Source organism: Triticum dicoccoides, chromosome 3A (assembly GCF_002162155.2).
Source record: "Triticum dicoccoides isolate Atlit2015 ecotype Zavitan chromosome 3A, WEW_v2.0, whole genome shotgun sequence".
In the NCBI taxonomy this organism is placed as follows: domain Eukaryota; kingdom Viridiplantae; phylum Streptophyta; class Magnoliopsida; order Poales; family Poaceae; genus Triticum; species Triticum dicoccoides.
Window position 1 is genome coordinate 312,034,979 of NC_041384.1, and position 13,404 is coordinate 312,048,382.

Consider the following 13,404-nt stretch of genomic DNA (forward strand, 5'->3'; position numbering starts at 1 on the left):
TGACTCCGGAGAAAGGCTTGGTTGGCTGAAGCTGGCTGTAGGGCACTTGGAGATTGTTGAATGTTTCCACGGACAAGACGTTGAGCCCTGCCCCGCCATCGATGAGGGTCCTGGTGACCACCACGTTGCTGATGATTGGGGAACAAAGCATCGGGAGGACTCCGGCTGTAGCCGCACACTTGAGCTGATCTGCTGAGCTGAACGTGATGGCGCACGCCGACCACTTGAGAGGGCGCATGGCTTCGAGCTTGGGGAGGACTGCATTCACTTCGCGGGCGAACTGCTTGAAGATGCGTTGAGAGGCTGGGGCTTGAGCCCTGCCCAGGATGCAGGCGATCGCGCGCGGCTCCTGGAAGCCCCCAGGCCCCTCGTCCTGATGGCGGTCCTCGTTTCTCCTTGGCTGCGGCGGCAGCGGAGGGAGGCCTGCGTTGCCTTGCGGGCGATCCTCGCAAGGCTGATCCCTCCACTCTCCCACGCGAGGCGGATCTTGCCAGCGATCCTCGCGAGGTTGATCGCGCCACGCTTAGCGCGGGCCGCGGTCTTCCCAGCGTCCTGCGTTCCTTCCTCCTCCTCGACCGTAGCCCCGGTCACCGCGGTCGGGGCGACGGCCGATCCTTCCTTCTCGCATGGCTCGGAGCTCTTGACATTCGTTGGTGTTGTGGGTGTGGAGGTCGTGGTACACACAGTACCGACTGCCCTTGGAAGATTCGGGCTGATATCTGCCCCGCTTGGTGTCTGGTTCTGCCGTGAGCACGGCAGCCCCCTTGCGCTTCACATCCTTGGCCTTGGGCTTCTTCTCTTCTGGGTCTGCGACAGGCAGCTCGAGGAGGGAGAGACGCCCTTCCTCAGCCCTGGCGCACTTGGTTGCCAAGTTGAACTGCTCCAAGGAAGTGCACAGGTCTTCATGCATCGCCAGCTCCTCCTTCATCTTGACATCACGCACGCCGTCGGAGAAGGATGAGATGATGGCCTCCTCGGTCACCTTGGGAATCTTGAAGCATGTGTTGTTGATGCACTGGATGTACTTCTGCAGGGTCTCTTCGGGTTGTTGCTTGATGCGGCGCATGTCGCTCACAGCTGGTGGCCGGTCGCGAGTACCTTGGAAGTTGGCGATGAAGCGGGTGCGCATGTCGTCCCAGGAGGAGATCGTGCCTGGAGCCAGGTTCAGGAGCCAGGTGCGGGCCCCGTCCTTGAGTGCCATGGGAAACCAGTTCGCCATGACCTTCTCATCTCCGTTGGCAGCTTCGATGCCCAGCTCATAGAGCTGGAGGAACTCCGCAGGGTCGACCGTGCCGTCGTAACGAGGAGGCAGGTCTGGCTTGAACTTGCCGGGCCACGCGACGCTGCGTAGCTCGGTGGTGAAGGCACGGTAGCCTGCTGTGGCCACGGGAGGCCTTGGGTGGCGGAGAGCCTGGTCTTGCATGTCCCCACGCGATGTAGCTGGGAGCAGCACGGGGTCTTGACGTGCGGGAGCAGGAGCATCGTCGCGACGTGCTGGAGCAGGGAGCGCCCGGGCAGCTTCTTGCGGGCGAGGGACTTTTTGGCAGCTCTGCTCTTGCCGCGCTGGCACCTGACAGAGCGGGTTCCTCCCAGGGGCCACGCGCCTTGGAGCCATGGCGCCTTCTTGAGGAGGAGGCGGTTGGGGCACCCCCGGAACTTCATCGCCTGCGCGTGGCGGGGTGCGGTGCAGCAGAACGGACGACGCAGGAGAGCCCCCTGCGGCGCGGACCAGCTCGGCGACGCGGTCGAGCCATTCACTACTAGGGAAAAGCCTAGCAGCAGCGAGGGTTTTGGGCCTCTCAGTAGCGCAGGTGCCGGCGCTACTAATAAGGCGCTACAGCTAACGTATAGCAGTAGCGCCTATTGTCCCACGCTACTGCTATACATGAATAGCTGTAGCGCTCTTTGGGAAAGGGCGCTACTGATATTATCTGCAGCGTTGTTTGCTGGGACGCGCTACTGACAATGCGGCGCTACTGCTAAATTTCCCCCCTCGCTACTACTAGTTTATTTATTAGTTTTTTTCCTGCATATTTGTTTTGTATTTGTTTTGTATTTGAATAGGCTTTATACAATAATCTTTAGCATATCATACACATACAAATGTAATCATAGCATATACATACAATTAGTCTCATCAAATCATGCCATCATCATAATCATCATCCAACACAAAGTGGTCTCTCGTCATCATCTCGAAAATAGAGATACAAGTCTCGAATGATATGCAAAAACATCGTCATCCATCTAAACAATGATATACGCGAGAAGAGCTATCACTTTGAGAACATGAGTTCGTATCCCTCTTTCGCATTAGCGTGAACCTCTAAACTAACTACTGCCTGTCGCTCGGAAACCGGAAGGGCCTGACACTCCGGCCACTTGTCGTATATATACTCCTGGCATAGCACTTCTTCGCCATCTATGATCTATGCACCTGCATCATCACATGAGTCGATGATATGCAACATATATAGTTGAGCAACAGAAAGAGACAGACTTGGCAAAAATAAAAACAACATATCATAAGCATAAATAACAAAGTTCATCGTACCCCAAAATGCCATAACTAGAGTGATTTTCGCTAGTCGAGGAGGAGGACGGATTAATTACATCACACATAAAGTTTCACCATGCATAACTCAAAGTTTTGTCATTCAGAAAGTATGGACTAAACGGACACATTGTCATATATCGACAATCACTCCAACATGTCGTTCCATCCATCCAAGTCAGGGAGATAGTCCCCGAGCCTAGTGAAAGGCTTCAGGTCGAGACGCTGAGAGGCTATCCATGTTCGGACATCTTCCCGCGACATTTGTCCTTGTCCGTAGAACATCCCTGTTTTTCCGACGACCTCCTTCATGATGATTTGGGCAAGTTCACGCTGGATGTTATAGAAATCAGCTCGAAGTCGATGATCCTCGATATCTCCTATGTCCTTTGCCCATTGCAGAATATGGGCATCGCCGGATCTAGGTGACATGCGAAGGTTCTGGTGATCCCGTCCGTACTCCAGCATGTGGTGTAGGACATAGAATCCATCATTAAGAGAATCGTTCGGTTGCTGGATGTAGCAGAAGTCAGTCTTATGGCCGAGGGCGACCCTGCCGCCCCTTCTCTTCTTGTCCCTGACCTCTCCACCCCTTGCTTGGTAGTAAAACATAGCACTGTCGAGAACATCCTTGATGTGGGTGTAATCCTTTTTGTGAATGTTCTTCGACGAGTCCAAGTAAAGAGCGTGGGAGAATCGGGGGTAGAGGATGATGAGGACAGCGCGCCCGCCGTTGCGCAAAATAAGTCCTCAAATTAATTAGCCTCCACCGTGCAAATGAATGATTGAAATCGAAGGAAGGATAGCAGCGTGGATGACTTACACGGGATGATAAGGCACGAGAATCGCCTGCTTGTCCTTATTGGCGAGCATGAAATTGACGATGTTATCCCTCGCGTATTCACGGTGATTTGCACAGACTCCCATGAAGCCCTCGTGCATGTAGTACGGGTCAGCGACACAGATATGAGATATCTGCTCAACCCCGTTGATGTGGTTCATGTGCAAGGCATATAGGTGGACAAACGTAAAATCCAGCTTCTTCACGTGAAACATGTCGAATATGTAATCGAATCGGAGGAAGAACTTATCCGCGGGGAAGCTGTCGACGTACGACATTTGCCGCGGAACGTTAACCACGTAGAGTCGGTAACCTGGATCTTTCGAGGCAATGAGGTCTTTCTCTACCCGTAGCACATCGTCATGAAGTCTCTTTAGATCGCCGAATCTGGCCCGTAGCGCTGTTGCAGGTAGGATTGGTTGACCGGGGATATGCCATTTATCCGCACCGGGGATATCTATACGGTCCTGAAGCTGAGGCTGCTGAGGTGGCTGGATCATAGAAACAGCTTTTTTGCCTTTCCTCGCTCTCTTCCTAAACTTCTTTACTACCGGAAGGTCGTCCATAATATGTTGAGATGGCAATTCAGGCACCGACTCATGACGCTCAAACCCTGAGGAGGTGCCAGTATAGACATACTGTTCAGCAGCGCCATCGTTGTCCTCATCCTCATCCATGGCGACGTCATCAGCGACTAATGGAGCCTCGTCCGCTATCACCCAACCCGACACCCAACGATAATTGGGTAGGTGGGGTGTTGATGTTCATACCTTGCTGAGGCTGCGTGCTCGTGGGTGTGCTCCCGGCCGCCTCCAGACGAAGCAGACTCTTTGGCCACAACAGGACCCACCCAACATTGCAACAATCACCAAGCCGCCGCGGTGTCTTGTTGTCATCCCCCAGTAGTACTGGAGGAGGCTAATTCTCGTGGCCCGGTTTGACACTGGCCATGGAAACCTTGAAGACGTTCGGGGGGATCGGCCGGCTGTGGAACAATGGTTCCTTCGAGTCCATTATCGTCGCCTTCCCCACGTCCACCTTCTGGCCGCCGATGGTGTACAATATGTTGCACGGGGTTTCGTCGGCCTGCAAAGAAAAGTCTGCAACGTGAGACATCCGAAAGGCAACGAAAACGGGAGATTATATATTTATATTGAAGGGGGCCGGTGTGACAGATACCGTGAGGGCGTCGAGCTCAGCCAAAGATGAAGCACCGCCTAGCACGTCCGGTGCAGGAGCCGGTGCGGGAGCAGGTGCAGCTGCAGGTGCTGGCGCAATGCTAGTCGAGCTGCTCCCCGCCAAGAAGTCAGCAAGGGGAATGTCCGTTGCATCTTTTTTTGGATTTTGCCTGGTCCAATTGAAAACGGCCGGAACCAAGGTAGTAGAAATATCTAAAGCCACCTGTTTTGCGGCAGCTACCGCTGTTGCGACTGTCTCAGTTGATTTCTTCTCAACCGCAATCTCAACCCTCTTGTCGAAGTTTTCTTCATTTAACCTCCGTCTTTCCTTTCTCTCCTCCGTGGTCTCATGGTAGTACTTCTTCCACGTGGCGCCGTCTCCAACACCGTGCACGCGTCCATATGACGGTCGAGTATCCACCGGTTGTTGTTTCAATATGTTCAACGCCCGGTTGAATGGAGTGTCCCACTTGGGCCTCGCCAATGCCTCAGACGGCGAGTCGCTTTCGGCCGCAATCCTGTGCTGCTGTCTCTGCAAAAGGCACAACAATCGTTTACAAATATGACTAACGTGTGCAGTCGAATTGATCAGAAACTAAAATTACCAGTAGTCTCATGAACTCCGTAATGACTGGTGTTGTCTCGTAAACCTTTTTCACTGGGTCCCAACGGTGCCGGGCCCTGAGGACGTCACGCTCCTGCGGGACGGTGAACTCCGCCAAGGGGTCTGGGATGCCCAGACTCGCGGCTTCCGCGTCCTCCTTGGCCCATTTGGACCTCTTTCCGCCGTAACCACGGCTTCCGAGGTGGTGGCTCCCAATGTTCCTCTCTTGAAGCCCCTTCATGTACTTAGACTTTTTTTGGCATATTCGGCCTTGCAAGCCTCCTTGAATATTTGAAACTGCTCTTCCGTGATTGTCGGATTATCCTTTACAATCTCGGAGTAGGGTTCCTTCTTGTCGATGATCCTTGCTTTCACTCGATTTTTCCAGGCGGCCAACGCGTCGCTAAACTTGGTCATGGCGTGTCTGTTTATCTTCTTCATTGCCGGGTCCTCATCTGGATCTTTATAATCCTTCTCATTCTGGCCCGGAAACAAGAATATCTGGTGAAACTTCTTTAGGAGGGAGCTCCTCATATTTTCTATCTTCTGTAGTTTCTCATCGTTGATGGTGGCGGTTGTCCGTACGATGCAGCCTATTTGATTGTCGTAGCATCTACGTGCTTCCTCGGGCGCCGTTGGCTCAAAATTGCCGTCGTTCACCTCCGTGACCACCACTCTAGTAGTCCTGAGTTTGTTAGGAACCCGTTGCCTCTTTGCTCGCGGTTCTACACCGGCTCCACTCCCCGAGGCAGCGCCGGTCTTGATGCCGGTCTGAGTCTGAGCGCCGGTCTCAGTCTCAGCACCGGTCTGCTTGTCGGTCTCAGTCCCCGATGCCACCGGTGGGCCCGGCAATAACATCGGTTGATCATCGGTAAGGCTAAAAAATTCATCTGCCGCCCGGTAGGCGTCGTCGCAATCACCAGAACCTTGTCCTTCATCGTTGCTAGCCATGTTTCCTATGATTAAATCTAGTCAATTAATTCTAGACCTAATAAAATGAATAATGACATAAAAAAGGCCTATTGTTTTGCAGGAATGTTGACTCCTTCCTGGTGTGGCAAATCATGGGCACTCGATATGTCCTAGTTTGTAGCACAAGTCATGCCGAAATTCACGGAAAATTTCGGCATGAACTTTGCTAAAAAGTGGACAAATCGAGAACCTGAAATTTGCCGGAAAAGAAATGAATCAACATTCCGGCAAAACATATATAGGCCACTCAGCTTCATTCAAACAACAAAGCCACATGGGCACAAACAACATGACCACTTCAATGAAAAGATATAATCAACAATGAAAGTCTAGGAAGGGATCATCTTCAAAATAAAACTTGCCTAAATAACCTAGATAATTAACCTAATTAAACTAGTTAACCTGACTAGTTCTCTGTCAAAGCCCTAACTAAATTTTTGCTCTAACCTAGGTAATTAACCTAATTCAACTAGTTAACCTAACTACTTCTCTGTCAAAGCCCTAACTAAATTTTTGCCCTAACCTAGATAATTAACATAATTAAACTAGCTAACCTATGCATGAGAGAGAGAGAGGATGGGTGGGGGCTTATAGAGGATGGCTCCGGTGGTGGCGAGGGAGGCAAGGGCGTCTCCGATGATGGCGAGGGAGGCAGTTGTGGCGAGGGAGGATCCGATGGCATCGATGGCGGCTCCGGTGGCGTTGATGAGGCCGCGTGGCTCCGTGGCATTGGGGGCGGCTCCGGTGGCGTCGACGGCGCACGGCTCTGGTGGCTCGGGGGCGTCGATGTCAGCAGGAGATGGCGGCGAAGTGGGGTGACGGCGAATCGGGGAGACGGCGGCGGGGTGGGTCGAGAGATTTGGGGGGCAAGTGGTGGCCGGGGGGACGGTTTTTTGGTTAAGTCAAAACTACCGCTAGCGCGTTTCGTAGAACGCGCTATAGCTAAGGTAGCTATAGCGCTTTTCCCAAACGCGCTACTGCTATACATATGTAATTTTCTCTCCTTTTTATTTCCTTCTATGTTTCTATAGCGGGGATCCTCGAAACGCGCTGCAGCTGCGTTAGCTACAACGCCTCTTACTAACACATGCTACAGCTGAGCCTTTCTCTGTTTTTTCGCTTTTTCATTTATTTTTCTTTACATTTTATTTTTTTCTTTCTCCGTTTTCTGTTTCTTTTATTTTCATTTACTTTTCTATTTGGTTTTCATTTTATTTTATTTCCATTAGCAGTAGTGCTGTTACAGGGAAACGCGCTGCTACTCATGCCCTAGTGGTAGCGCGCTTCCTGCAAGGCCGCTACTGCTATGCGCAGCCCATCGTTCCAGTAATGAGAATATTAGTAGTAGCGCTTTTATGGGCACACGCGCTACCGCTAGGATCGTATCTGCAGCGCGGTTTATTCTGAACCGCTACTGCTATCTAGCACTAGCGCCCTTTTCTAACCCGCGCTGTTGCTAAATTTCTGTGTATAAGGTTTTCCCTAGTAGTGATTCTTCGTAGACGTCGTCGACGGAATGGTAGCGCAAGAGCTCGTTCGCCGCGATGAGCGCAGCTCGAGCCTCCATGGGTGCGCCGAGCGCGCGGGACGAAGAACCAGCTGGGGTGAGCGAGGGAGTGGCGGTGCGGTCGTCTTGCCGCACGGACGGATGTTGAGACGACGCTTGCTGCTCGTCCCCCGCCGGGCCGATGGCGGCGTTGACAGCAGGTGACGGGGAATGGCGAGGACGTCGCCGACAGGAGCCATCTGGGCGACGCGGGAAGCGAGAGCGGCCCGGCGCTCGGCACGGGCCCGACGAGCGTCAGACATGGACGCGATGGTCGGAGGAGAACAGGGTGGTGGAAGACGAATTCCGGCGCACCCCTACCTGGCGTGCCAAATGTCGGATTTCGGGTTCCGGCAGACACTTGAGGTTCGAACACTAGGGTGCGCGCGGAGATTTCGCCTTCTACCTACCTGCACCCCTCCGCCTCGCTAAGATCTAAGCTATGGAAAGAACAGCACAAGAGACACATGGTTTATACTGGTTTGGGCCACCGTTGTGGTGTAATACCCTACTCCAGTGTGTGGTGTGGTGGATTGCCTCTTGGGCTGATGATGATGAGCAATACAAGGAAGAACAGCCTCGCGAGGGTCTGTTCTTGGCTGAGGGGATGAACTGCTAGGAGGAGTTCAGTCACCCTTCTCTCTCTCTTTCTTCTTGATTCTCTCTCTAATTTTCCTCTCGATCTCTCTCTGATCGATCTCGAACCCCCTCTACCCTGGGGGTGGCTAGTTCTATTTATAGGCAAAGGCCCTGGGCCTCTTCCCAAATATTGAGCAGGAAGGGCGCCAACAATTGGCCATTTTGAAGGGGAACATCTGGTACACTTATCCTGACTAAAGTTGGTCCTCGCCTGCCAAAGGCTCTGGTGGTGACGCTGGCTTGGGCTCCACAATGACTTCCTCCCTGCCGTTGGACTGGTCTTGGTCTCGTTGCACCGAAACAGGTGCCTTTGCTTGATGCTCTCGCCTGCGCTTGCTCCCTTTGCACCAAAGAGGAAAGGAGGACACTGCATGGGCTGGCACCCTCCTGGCGCCTTTGGTCGTCATGGCTTGCGTCACGGGCACCTCGTGAGGTTCCCCACCTTGATCTCTCCGCCTCCTCGCAAGCCAGCCTGATGAGGCCGTGCCTGAGGAAGCTCCGTGTAGTCCGCCCCGCGAGGCTTGGCCCCTCGCGAGGGTCTTGGGTCTGTGTCGATGAAGATGGGCCGTGCTGGGCCCCCCTTTGAGCCACGCCGCAGGCCGCAGGCAGGCAAGTCTGGGGACCCCCGTTCCCAGAACAACGACAGATAGGGCTGGAGTTCCATAGGGGGCGCCACCGCTAGGAAATGAGGGTTGCCCGCGCCCCCTATTTGATAGGGAGGAGGGAGATGATGAATCTCAACATATCATCGGGGAGGCTGCTGATTAAGTCTAGGCCTGCTGGAGTCGCTTGCAGTTCTAGCTCGCCCCGCCTCCGCTTGTTGGCAGCCCCGTTCTCCACCTCCGGAGTCTCCTTGTCAGCGGCGCTTTCTGATAGAAATGGGAGTACAGGGAATATTTAGTTAAAACAAGGTAATAGAAAAGTGTATTGGTAACTAGAAGTTATTAGGTAGGGATATACTAAGAAAAGGGAATAACAATTGTTTGCATAAATACTACACAATTCATTTGACATTGCTGGGTAAGTCAACATATGCAGATAATTGAAAAGAAAACTTACTTCGAACAAAGTCTGGATGGATGATTTTATCGGGGAAGTTAGCATATATCTCATGACCAGGCCCTTCTATGTGTAGTGCAATTTTAGTGCCAGCTTTCAGTACATAAAACTTTGCAATTTCATTCCAAAAGCCAGTGCCAAAATAGGAGTCACCATGTTCATCAAGTCTTACAGTACAACGATTGTAAATCCATGGTTTGTGTGCAGTATGACATTCGTGGAGCCTTGATGTATGTAAAGGAAAAAATTGTGCACTACATATTTGTTGCATAGCGAGGGATGTCCTGCAGAAAATGGTAGGATTGTTAAAGAAAATATGGTAACATGCAAATATGGTCCCAAATTGAAAGATCTGTACATCAGTTGAAATCGAAGGACAAAAGTCTATAATTAAAAAGATAGGGTAAACATGATGTCATGGAAATATGAGAGTAATCAAAAGAACAATACATCATTAATTTGCCTAATATAGAAAGAAGTGGGGGAAATCCCCTTTGACGTATATGATGCATGTGGCACCTTTTATCCAATGTAGCAATATTTAGAATATGTTCAGGAAAGTAGGACATCCCAGCCGATTTAGGGTGAGATTGAACATACCGCGCGTCCTCAAGTTATCTGGTATGAATGAAAGAAAACCCTTAAAACAGCTCGAATAAAAATGAATTCACGACGATTTCCGCTTGTAATTAAAGGAGGCAGATGAACTGGGATAAGAGATCAGATAATATCTCATTAAATTAGTTACCTTGTCGTCCATGAGAAAGAACCCTTAGTACGGCAGATTCCCCAACCGAGCAGAGCTGGGTCGACCGCGAGCAGCGTCGAGAAAGTCGATGGTGATAGGCGGGGCAAGCGGAAGTGGCGAAATGCGGTGGGCTTTACCAGCAACCTGGTGGCGGCGGCAGGCGTTGAGCTAAGTGTTTATCGCCGCGATGGACGGTGCCATGGCATAGACGCGGAGGAGCTTGTGCAGGTGTGAATGGGGAACGTACCGAAGGGGCTGAGGGGGTGGAGGGCGGGGTGAGGGTTTTTGTGACGTGGGGATGGTGACAATTTTCTTTTTTCTTTTTTGAATTGGGTGGTGAAGGTTTTCTGTCCCACAAAGAATTTTGGGGGCGACGGTTTGCTAGAGCAAACTGTGTGTGATTGACGTAGCAGGCAAAATGAAAGTGTTTTCACACGGTTCCAATTTTGGGAAGCATGTGTGATTGACGTACTACCTTCGTCCTGGTTTATTGGTCAACCGTTGTACTTTTACCAAAATTTGGCGAAATATTTAACATACTCAGACATAGATAATAAGCGTACACATACATAAGCATAGTTCAACCATAAGTACATAGTTCAACTATTATTAAGCATACTCAAACGTACATAGTTCGATCCATCCCACATCTCATCTCACATGCGGCTGGCATGATCCTGAAGCTTCTCCAAGTACTCGGCGTACGCATCGTGCGCCACCCTACGAGAATACTTCTTCTTGAAGGAGCCAACGGCCCGTCCTCTTGCATGCGCCAGAGCACTTAGATATGCGTCATGAATCTTGTGGTGGAAAAATGGGCATCCATAGCCGTCGTTCCAGGTCCTAATACGCCTGTTATGCATTCCCGCATAAAGCTCTCTCTGGATTCGCCTCTTGTACCTCCTCTGGGCATCTTCATCCTCGCTGTCCACATCGTCAGACAGCACCTATACAAAGAGTAAAACAAATTTGGCATGAAATCACTGATTACATGTCGTGATGTAGGATTAGGAATTTATGGCTATTTATTTATACATATCCAGAGATTATGGTTCGATTTTTAAGCACAGTCATCTATGTACAGACCAATCTTGAAGAAAATAACGACACAAACATAGGTAGGTCATTCAAAATCAATTGTCAAGTCCTGGCTAGGAATTATTAGCACAAACACTAACCCTAGTTGGATTACTAGCAAAAATCATTTGCACAGATGAAACAACTAATCACTTATCACATGCACCATTCAAACAATCAATACACTACACGGATCTAACGAAACTTACTCATATTTCATGGATCGGGGCAGGCAGGAGTAACCAAAGAAACCATACGACAACGATGACAGACAGGATTTCTATTTGATGACTGACATGATTTCTATTTGATCTATTTGATGACTGACAGGATTTCTATTCCAAAAAGGGGAATAGATGAGCAGAGAAACCAGAGAAACCCTATGAACATAACCACAGGATTTCTATTCCAAAAAGAGGGAGGCAGGAGTAACCAGAGAAACCCTGTCATCTATAGAAAAGGTATAGATGACTAACCAGCTGTCTGTCGTCGTCAGAGTCATCGCCGGAGTGGTCGTCGGAGTCGTCGCCGGAGTGGTTGTCGGAGTCGGTGTGGAACTCCGCCTCCGGCTTTGGAAGCTCGACGCCGTCGACGACGTCAGGGTGCAGCGATAACTCGCCGGCGGTGACAGCAACCTTTGTCTCTATCTCCACCCCGTGCTCCAGTGCTTTAGCAGCCCCGGCGTCGCCACTCCCTCCGATGGGGCACTTTGGCGGCATCCTCATACACTAACGGCTTTGAGGACTGAGAGTGGCATCGAGGATGCAAGCGGAGAGAGAGGATTCTGTGTACGTAGCGAGGATGGGGGGTCCGGCCGCTCGGGCGCAGCATTAATATGGACTAGTGGGAGTTGTGGGAGAGAGGCGGGCGGCAGTCAAACCGATGGATCGCCTCCCGGTGATCCTGCGCACCGGACTGTTGGCATGCCTACCAAAGTTTCACACAGCTACTCACACGCCTCCCGATGACACTGCACAGCGATCACGCCTCCGTCAATTCACACCTGCACGCATGCCTCCCCGTATTCTTGTGCGGCGGACTTCTCGCATGCGTCCCGTCAACTCACGCTTGCTCGCACGCCACACGGGTCGTGCGGCGGCACATATATGGTTTTTCTATTTGGATGATTAATGCCGCTGCTTTATTGCTTAACCGAAGCATGGCACGTATCCATTGTTGGTCTAACGCTCACGGTTCGAATAAATAATCCATTTGGGATATTGGTTCCCAATTATTAATAATCTCCTGTCTGTAATTAGATAAAGATTACATCAAAACTGGACTCAAATTTGATAAAAAAAAACTACAATGCCACTTTGTATTGGTGTCCACATGACAACACAATAAGTTTCATGAAATTCAAATAAGTTTTGGATGTACTAGAATTTAAAAATCAAGATTCTCAATGTTTGAAATTTATTGCACGGGGAGTAAACATGCACCCAGTGGGACAAATGTGTTTTTGCAATCCATTTAGGTGCACTGTCACGTGTGCATGTAGCTCAAATTTGATTTTGGCACATTATACCCATAGAAAATCAATCATTCAATGTACTAAAACGTCTTTGTGATCTCTGTGATTTTTTTGAAATTAAAATGTCCCTCCTTTGGTAACATGTATGTTCACCATGGGGTAATTAATTTAACATGCATCGTAGTTGCGGTAGATCCGCGGTGTGTGTGTGGGTGTGTGCGCGTGGGGGTGGCGGGTGGCTCGCAGTACACTATGAGTTGTGAGCCACCGTGTGGGTTGGCCGTTTTTTTAGGCCGACTGGTGCCACATCGGAGTCATGAAATCGTTATTTAGAACATTACACAACCCTTTCATACATAAATGTTTTGCCACATGCAGTCGATGGTTGTCTGTAACACCCCGGTGTAATGATGCTACAGTAACCCCTAGGGTTAAGTTAATCATTTTGCTATAACAGTGCTTGGTCACTTTGATCAATATTCCATTTCAAATTCCAGTTGAATTCAATTTCAAATTGTGTGAATTTCAAAAATGCTCAAACATGAAGACTAAAATGTTCATCATGTGTAAAATATTCTCTTGGTAATTTTGGTGGTGAACCAACATTTTTGCAAAATGCCTAAGTGGCCTAAAATAGCTAAAACCGAAAAAGCTTAAAAACAAAAGAAAAAGGAAAAGGAAAAGCAAGGGAGAGAGAGAGAGAAGCGCCCCT